This window comes from Saccostrea echinata, unplaced genomic scaffold, assembly GCF_033153115.1.
Source record: "Saccostrea echinata isolate AGI-Se365-2 ecotype Australia unplaced genomic scaffold, CSIRO_AGI_Sech_v1 ptg000083l, whole genome shotgun sequence".
Taxonomy (NCBI): domain Eukaryota; kingdom Metazoa; phylum Mollusca; class Bivalvia; order Ostreida; family Ostreidae; genus Saccostrea; species Saccostrea echinata.
This window is the reverse complement of record NW_026889832.1, coordinates 1,157,743-1,167,959: the sequence shown is the minus strand read 5'-3', so window position 1 is coordinate 1,167,959 and position 10,217 is coordinate 1,157,743. Positions and strand designations below refer to the sequence as shown.

The 10,217-nt window shown below is 32.7% G+C and overlaps 1 long non-coding RNA gene across 1 annotated transcript; it reads left to right on the top strand.

Annotated features, from left to right (window-relative positions):
* Window positions 1–4,249: 4,249 nt before the first annotated feature.
* On the top strand, window positions 4,250–9,912 carry LOC133176867 (uncharacterized). The gene is made up of 3 exons (XR_009719572.1): window positions 4,250–4,513; window positions 5,718–5,837; window positions 9,799–9,912. It is a non-coding gene; the product is annotated as an uncharacterized LOC133176867 (long non-coding RNA).
* The last annotated feature ends 305 nt before the right edge of the window (window positions 9,913–10,217 follow it).

Below are 10,217 nucleotides of genomic sequence, written 5' to 3'. Positions count from 1 at the left end.
GAAACAAAATTATTTCTTTCTTCCAACCCCCACCCCCTTTCCACTGCTGACAGCACTACTGGACCAAAAAAGTGCTGAGAATCCCAAATGTTACTGATAATGTTTGATAATTACTGATACGGTGCTGTTCTTGCTGATAAATACTGATATTTACTGTTATTATTACTGTCGTTGCTGATAATTTTAGTTGTTTCTGATAAATACTGATAATTACTGTGGTCTTTACTGTTGAGTCTGATAAATACTGATAAATACTGTTGATGTGCTGTCGATGTTGAGATTTACTGATAATTACTGTGGTCATTGTTTTTAATCTGGGAATGGACTAAAATTGCCTAAGAAATGATTATTTGTTTAAAAAGAAAGTATTTTATCAACAAATTCATTACAGTATTCTAACAAAAAAAATATTCTAGAAAAAAAGTCACATTTTATTTGTTTTTAAATTTCATGTATTAATTTTATTATAATCATTTTTACATCATAATGTTAAAATAAGATCATAAATGTTTGTGTTTTTCTTTATCTTTATATTTCTCCTTTCACAAAGTTTTCAATATCTGCGGAAAATAATAATTGTGTTGTTATTGCAATGGTTTTTCTCCCCAAGTACTTTTTAAAACAAGTTTTTATTTTAAAAGGTTAAAAAAATCCCATCTCATATTTTTCCACGTGTATTTGTATTGTCATCAAAAGCTTTTAGAGGGCATCTTTAATATAGTCAATGGTTGTTATTGTCAATTTATTTTTTCGTGTGGAGAACTGAACATGTATGAGCTCTATAAGTTGAGACACCCCCCCCCCCCTTTATTTACATACAACTCTCATTTTAAGAAGACACTTTAGCCAGCATTAAATATATCTCACACAAAAATCTATTCTGATTTTATGTTGTGTACACTATGTCCTTTTATTGAAGAATGTGACAGGTTTAAATAGTAAAAATAAAACATCTTTAATTTTGCAGAATAATCTCTTTCATTTATATACATATAGCCAGTGCGTTCTAGTTTTCTGATTATGTCCTCGATGCGAATTTGATATCATTGTGTGGTATCGGCGCTTTCAATCTTTCGTGTTTTTTTTTTTTTTTTTTTATTTTAATTGTTAAGCCATCAGTACACTATAAATCTTACGCAGTGTGATTTTCAATCAATGAAATACACGTCTTTCTTTAATTCTTTGTTAATAGTACATACATGTAAATCTGCGTTAGGTCTATGGACATACGCCAGTATCAGGGAGATCAGTAAATAACTGCTTAAACATGTTATACGCGTTCAGTCAGTTAAACAAAACAAAACAAAATGAAATAAAACAAAACTTGAAGTTACTTTCGTCCATTAATGCCGTCTAGCTAAATTGCTGTTCTGGAACACACATGTCAACCACGTGTAAAATTTCTACTTTCGTTTTGAGAATCGGGTCAATTATTAGTACATTCTGTGTATCGTGCGACATGAATTTTGTAAAATTAGAAATAGTTTTGTACAGAGATTGTAATGTTTTTTAATTCCATTTTCTCCTTGTCGGAGACCTTTGTATAAACGAACAGTACAGGCTGGGTGCTTACCGACTTGATTATGCTTTATTGTAGCACAAAAAGGGGGGGGGGGGATGAAATACTGTTAACTTAAAACTGATACGCGCAAGGTTGATTCTTTAGTTTTATGTTTAATAAGTCATACATGTTATAATTACTTATTACATATTTTTTTATATACATGAATACAATTATTTTAGAATATGAACGATACCAAATTCAGAACTATAACATTTATTCATGAGTGCGATAAGCAATGTCATGTTACTGTCATTCAAAATTCATAAAAGATTTTTTTTTTCACGGATTCTGAGCGATGTGGAGTTTAATTCCCTGTTTCTGAATTGTGAACAGTTAATGCTAATATAATTTCAATAATTGCTTTCACTAAACCATCTATTTTTTTTTTAATTTATATGTACATTTTGCATAATGTTTTAATTATAAGATGAAGCCAAATGTTCCGTATCAATTTCTCGTCTCCGTTTCACGGGCCCCAAACCATCATTAACCGAGATTCAGAATTGAAAATACATGTAGCCCCCTCCCCGGGATTTTCTTTTAAATTTATCTCAAGCATGTCAAGAAATGTGCATAAAACTAACAAATAAAATTAAATACTGAGCAAAGATAGATTTATGTGAATTAAAATAATTATTGAATATTAAGTCTGTACAATGTATATGTATATAACTTCATTTCTTTTCTTTTTTTTTTTTTTTTATTTTAGTACTGCAATGTCCTACTTTGCTAAATAGTTTTTTTTCCTCAATTTTCAATTTTATTCGTCAACAAATTGAATATTACAGGATAATTTTTTTCCGTGCGATCGTAAAGCTTTTCCTGCTCAAAGAAGAAAATACATGTACAGTGTAGGTAGTTTGTTTATTATGTACACCGGTGGCCGCAGACGAGGAACAATAGGTAATTAGTGCCCATTGTTACGCTGACCACTACAAATTACATGGAATATACAAGATGTACCCCGTTCTAACCCGGGGCCGAAGACTTGTACACAATACAGCCAAATCAGAGACTGATCTTCGATTTTTGATCAATGAAGATCAATTTATTCCATGCAATTCTTGACCACACAAGATTGAAATCGATCAATTTGATCATATACATGTACTTTACTAAGTAAATATAATTATTATATTAGGTCTCATTTCTTATTTCACATTCAATAAAATTAAATCAATAAGATTTTAAAACTTACTGAAGAAAAATGTTTCGTGTCATGAAATTTTAAGAGACCAACATCAAAATAACATAAATACATGTGTACCTTCGCTCTGACACTGGGGATTCTGACCATACACTAATTTTTAATCAGCCCCCAATCTGCCGGTTGCACATGTATGTATCGTGTACATATAGATTTAGAAGAGATATTCTGGAAGAATCTAAAATGCCTATATTACGTTTAAATAAATGAATGAATAAATAGATATTAAATAAATAAATAATCTGTGCCTCCAGACTGAACATATTCACCTCTGTTTTCATCTCTTTATTAAATTTAAAAATGCATAAAATTTCTAATTTTCGGGCAAATTTTCAAATATCTTGACAGAGACCAGAAAACCAAACATTTAAAAATGAAAAAAAAAAAATAAATAAATGTCTGTGAGAAAAAAACAAAAACAAAAATGGCTATGTGAAAGGTCATCTTTAAATTAAAAGAAAATGTCGTCCTCTCTTGACCAGTTGACGGAGTGAAACCGTGTGAATCAAACTTTTCTAACCTACAGGAAATATTTTTTATCCCGAATTTTTTTTCCACACATTAAGAACTATTTCTTATTATTGAAAAAAAAAAAAAAAAAAAAAAAATCACCGACCTCCCTACCCAAATATCTTGGAGTCGGGAGAGGGCGGCGATGAATCTTTTTAAAAGATAGCCTTATTTTATTTTTATATATTTACAGTACATTAATACAATTCCATTTATCTTGCTTACAGATAAATTATACTATTTTCATTGATCGGTAGAAAACATCTGCTTAATATACGCGGAAGGTTTCATTTATTTATTGTCAACATTTTCACAACCGTATTGTAGTAAATGAGATCAGCGTAATTTTTGTCACTAGCAGAACATTTAAAGAAATATGAAAATGTCGTAATGATAATTTATAATTAAAAGAAAGAAATAATTGAAGGCTTTTACAGCCCTCAGTTCTTCTTTAGCCCTTCCCAGCTTAAGAACAAAGACCACAGTAATTATCAGTAAATCTCAGCATCGACAGCACATCAACAGTATTTATCAGTATTTATCAGACTCAACAGTAAAGACCACAGTAATTATCAGTATTTATCAGAAACAACTAAAATTATCAGCAACGACAGTAATTATAACAGTAAATATCAGTATTTATCAGCAAGAACAGCACCGTATCAGTAATTATCAAACATTATCAGTAAAATTTGGGATTCTCAGCACATTTTTCGTCCAGTAGTGCAGGTGGGGTATTGACAGAAAAATAATATAATAGAAATTTAATTCACCAAATATTTATTCTTCATCCACTTTTGCATTTTTATCTGAACATTTCTTTAAAATTAAAATTTGGAAAAAAAATAGCGCCCCCCCCCCCCAAAAAAAAACTGTAACAGTTTGTGTATAAACATGATTTGAAGGCCTGTCATTCTTAAGCTAACTCAGGCCAGATTTGATTTAAAAATTAAATTAGCAAGTAGTTAATTCAAATTTTCTTTCATTCAATAATATTTTACAGATAACAAAAGCCAACACTGATTCATGTTCTGCATCTAAAAGCACTGTTCAGAGTGTTGAAAACTGTCCAACCAACGAGAAAGAATGGATGAGAGCTTCTCAAAGAAAAAACTGCTCAGCATTTGCCAGCCAGTGTAGTGATCCTGGAAACTTTGTGTACCATTGTGTTATAAGTTCATCTCTAAGTTGAACATTGGAAGTTTGTGCATATAAAAAGATTATTATATTTGGTATGTATATATACATATGATCTTATTTTGAGTCTTTTTGTCAAATACCATATTGTATTATCAATAGCCTTGTTATAATTAATAGAGAATGAGTGTTTAACTTTTCCCTTTGTAAGTTTACATGTTATTTCCTATTATTTCAAAATGTTTGATAAATTAATTGACAGCTCTTAACGACGTTGGATCCTGATATTTAAAGTCTTAAACTTTTTTTGTCAAGTATATTTTTAGCTTCTACACACATAGCTTAACTAAAAATCAAAACAAAAAATGGGGGTCAATATGCTTCTTTTGGCGCTACAGTACATTTAAAATGACCTTTTTGCACTTAATTTGTGTCTTAATCAAAAATAATATCTTCGACGTTTTCCCTCCAATATTTTTTATCCAAATAAATCATGGGACAAAGTATGCTATTATTCTCTCTTAAAAAAGACACATTAAAATTGTGACCAAAAAAAAATTTCAAATCGCTTCGCATAATCAATTATTTGACCTTTCTGCACTCAAAAAATGTCATTTTTCGTGCATTAAAAATTTAACAAGCAAGAAAAATATTTTAAAGTCTTAAACTTTTGCTGAATTTAAGTAGATTGATCAGAGTTATCTTATATATTCAGAAAAGAAAATCAAAAGTGGAGGTCTATGATGTTATTTTTTAGATATTACTAAAAAACTGTTAATTTTATGATAAAATTGGCTCAATTTTTTCCTGGAGTTTCAGAATATATTTTCTATATTTGTCACAATATGATGATAGAATTCACAAAAAACTGATTTAATTAATATTTTAGTACCATCATTAAACATTTCAATGCACATAATAGCTCTGTGTGCAAGCAGCATGGAAAAATAGGAATCTAAACTTAACAGTACTGTATATATTTCAAAAGGGAAAAAATGATCATTTTCTTCTAAAAAATCTTCCGCCACAAAATATAGTTCCTGGCTTAATCCTATTTGAATGGAATTTAATCGCGGTTTTTTCATTGGATATAGTATAATTTGCATTGTAGAATCCAGATTTAATGTTAGAACTTAAAAATAATGCAGAATTTTAGAAATAAATCTCCAGACCAAAATCTGCTCAAAAGCTCAGGATCGAACGTCCTTAAACAAATTCAGCTTAATATCATATGGATGATGATTAAAATCCAGCAATGATTACACATAGGAATAACTACCAGGTACAACAATTTTGCAGGATACTGCACAGAATATAGCTACAGTGCAAACAGAATTCAGCCAAGTTTGGGTGCAGCTTGTACCAACTTCACCGAAAACCCATGTCCAACTGGATATCCCTCCAATGAGGCATACAAATGTGAGTATTAATTTTCTTTCCTTGTTTTCATAACTTATCAAAGTTGTCCTTAAAAATATAAGTTCTATACTACAGCACAAATTAGTTTGCCCTCTCTGAACTTTGTAATTATGGTCATACATACATGTACCATGAAAAACTCAAGTAGAATAAGATGGAAAGTATTTTATGAATATAGTCATGTATGAAGGCTAAAAAAAAAAGTATGTATAATAAATGTGTGTTTCCAGTAAATGCACCCCCCCCCCCCCCCCAAAAAAAAAGGGTAAGTAGGTAGATGATAACTTTCATCTTAGCTTTTTATATTGAAAGCTTCAGTTAATTATTCAATACATTGTTTTTCATTAAGTGTGCTCTTAAAACTCTTGGATAGACACATTTTTACAGTGTCTGAGACATGCCTTTTATTGACTACCTATGAGAAAACTGAACTAGTGAACAAAAGCACAGTTCAAAATATGGTTTGGAATAAAGAGTAGGAGGGTAAAATTAGAATTGGTCTGGTTATTGGAAACACACTTTTTTTGTTGCCTTAATTTCACCTGTTGACTTGTTTGACATGGGATTCATTTTTGTATGCCTGTCTATGACATGATGTATTTTAGTATAGCCGTCATGCCCATCTGTCTGTCCATCTGTCTGTCTTTTACTTTTTTGTATCTGGATCATCACTCAGGTGACCTATTGCTATCTCTCTTCGTCTGTCATCATGCGACTTGCGTCATGCGTTAACACTTGTACATTTTCAGCTTCTTCTCTGAAAGAGCTGATTCAATTTCAATCAATTTTCAGGGATCGACACTAGCTTTTAAACCATAGTTGCCTGCAGGGCTAGCAATTTCTAATTTCTACTAGCCCTGATCATGAATTAGTTGTCCAGCAGCCGAGTCGCGAAGCGACAAGGGGGGTAGGTGTGGGAGGGGGTTTCCCCCTCCTGCTGGTGGGGGTATGGGGGGCCTACCCGGGAAAATTTTTAAAAATAGAGATGCCAAATCCTGCATTCTGGCTATATTTTTGAGTAAAATTATATGTCACTTCATAACTGAACAAAAGACATTTTTCTTATTGAAAAATTCCACATTTACAGTCATTTAGGGTATTTTGAATTACCTCTTACATTTTGACTGCAAACAGTCTGATTAAAAAGTTCATAACTGGTTATTTAGTATTAAAGAAAAGTCAAGTATATTGTAGCGTGAAACCTAATAATATATTAACAAATAGCAGAGGCGGCTGAATTCCCCCAGTTAACTTTCTGAGGACCTGGCAGGATCAAAATATACAAATATGTGATTAAGCAATATATACAGATAAATGTTTAGACTACTTGTCTTTAATCAATTAGGTACAATAAATCAAAGTGACGCTGACTCCTAAGCGATCGGCTCTTACAGCTCGGCTCTTCTGGTTACTAGCTCTTACAGCACGGCTCTTATGGTTACTGGCTCTTACAGCTCAGCTCTTATGATAACCGGCTCTTACTGGCTCCCTCGGTAGCTTTCTTGGTAATAAATAATATTTAAAGCCAGGAAAGACTTGTTCAGTCACGTCTAACGCTTTAAATATTTATTTATTATCATTAACTAAAAGTTACCTCTGATCATTAATGGTCCGCCTTTTGTGTTGCCACTTCAGCATCAACTTCGCAATTTTCACAGCTCTGCAGCTTCACTTGTATTTATACCCTTGGCCAACAACGCCATCTGGCGGAAACATGACTAAAATACCGCTTGTACCGGAATAACTTTTCCCGGATTGTTTCAATATGAAAAACCAGATCTACATTACAAGGGAAGTCTCTTCGATACAGTCAAAAATGTATGAAAATTGATATCAGAAACAAAGTATTATAATTTTTTCTGTATATCATGAACGTACCAGCATTCTTGTATAGATCTGTGTGAAATGTATTTTAGTGTATGATAAAAAGATCAACACTGACCAATGTTTACCCGAGCTTATCTTTAGCTGTTGCTTTTTCATACTTTAACTTTTATATTCCTTGCATTTAAAGAATTAAAGCTACATGTTACAAAAATATCTGACATATTCAGCAAGTGTGCAGCGTGTGCAATTTGTTCGATTGCAGTCATGTACACACGTGATTCTAAATAACCCAAACTGTAGGGGACTACAAATGCAGTAATTATTTTGTTTTAATTTTGAGGTATTGTCAAAAACAATAAATGCTCATGGAAGCTTTTAAAACTGCCGTTCTATCAATCTATCAATTCCTAATGCATCGTGTTTCACCCACCAACAATATTAATGCTACGACATGGATGAGGAAAACCATGCAACGTTTTCAACATGAATATTTCTTCAACAAGGATAATTTAATCAATCAGATTGCTATTTTTTTAATTAACACATGATGTTTATCTCTTTAATTTTTTTTTATCATCTGATAAGTCTTTTGATAACTGGTTGGTTGTCACACATGTGGATGTGATGTGCAATGTAAAGCGATAAGGTAAGTTACCGAGAATCGCCAAACACGGGGTGATTCGGAAAGTAACAAAATTGGGACTTGTGCGTTTTTAAATTAATTTTTACATGCTCCGAGTGAGTGTTTGATAATAAATTGCAGTAGCCCTGCAGGACAAGTTCGGAGATATGTTTAGTAGACCGACCTCAATTTTCAGGTGTCCCTGGCTAGCGGGCTACTGTTAGTGTCTAACCCTGATTTTAGCATATAGTATCTATGGGTGAAAGGTATAAAAAAAATTGTGAAATTCATGGTCCCTGTCCCTCTGGGGCCTGTGAGGTGGGGCTAAAACCATCAAAATTAATGCAATCATTAAAAATCTTCCTCTTTACTCCTGGACATCAAGCAGTCTTACTGTTGGCACATGATTGTTATAAACATTGAGCCCTCTACCAAAATTGTGAAATTCATGGCCCTAGAGTCAGGGATTCTGGTGCTAGGGCAGGGCTCTGATTAATATATGGTAACATGCATTATTTCTTTAAAAAATATTCTCCTCTGCTCCTGGGTATTAAGGAAACAAACTAAATGCATAGTTATGATGAAAAGGGATGTCTCTTTCAAAATTGGGAATTTCATGGCCCCTGTGTCAGGGGTTCTGGTGTTAGGGCGGGACTCTGTTGATTATATAGTGAAAATGCATTAATTCTTTAAAAATCTTCTCCTCTGCTCCTGGGTATTATGCCGATTAATTAAGTACATAGTTATGATGAGAAAGGGTGTCTCTTCCAAAATTGTGAATTTCATGACCCCTTGGTCAGGGGTTCCAGTGTTAGGGCAGGGCTCTGAAAGCAAATTAATGCTTTGAAAATCTTCTCCTATACTCCTAGGTTTTAAGGAAACAAACTAAATGCATAGTATGATGAGGAAGGGTGCCTCTTCCAAAATTGTGAATTTCATGGCCCCTGGGTCTAAACCAGCTAGTAACAAGTATTACCAAGTTGTTTGTATACCCAAGAGACAAGTGTTGGTACCAAGTGTTACACATACATGTACCAAGTGGTAAGCAGCTAAGTTGTTTGTGAAGCCAAAAGGCCATCACCTATGTAAATATACAGACATTAGGTATTTCTCTTTGTGTACTGTACTTATTTTAGCTTTAGCACTACGCAAGTGACAGAAAAACATATCTGTATATATTAGATACCTTATAAACTAGGCAAGTGTCCATTGTATTTGTATATTTTGCATTCATTACTATTCCTGTAAGACATAGGCACACCAAGTACAATCCCAAGGAGTTCACTCATGTCTAGCATGTTACAATAAGTAAGGGTATTTTTATCAGAATTGTGAAATTCTTGGGCAATATAGCTTCATCTATCAGTTAATTTTGCTTTATACTTCTATCCTTTACAATGTTGTATTATACTCAGGTGACCTTTAAGGCCCTTGAGCCTCTTGTCTAAGGAAGTTATCTCTCTTTTCAGAGGGTCATTTCACCTTAAAATTAGAAAGTTAATTTTCTTTCAGACCCTGGTTGTTATGACCTCATAAAGAAAACAACAACAGAAAAACCAACAACAATGATTCCTTTTACTTCTGACACAACAGTATTAACAACAACAGTGTCTGGACTTAAAGGGTACATGCTTACATCCTTTATGACTATAATTTCTTTTTTTTTTATTTTTGGTTTTTAGCTCATCTGAGCTGAAGGTTCAAGTAAGCTTTTCTGATCAAAATTTGTCTGTTGGTGGTGTTCACATTGACGTCATCATAAATTTTTCACATTTTCGACTTTTTTTCAAGAAAAATGGGGCCAATTTCAATCAAACTTGCCACAAAGCATCTTAAGGTGAAGGGGATTCAAGAATGTTCAAATGAAGGGCCACCCCCTCTTTCAATGGGAGATACAGAATGAAGAATTAGTCAAAACAAGCAAATTCAAA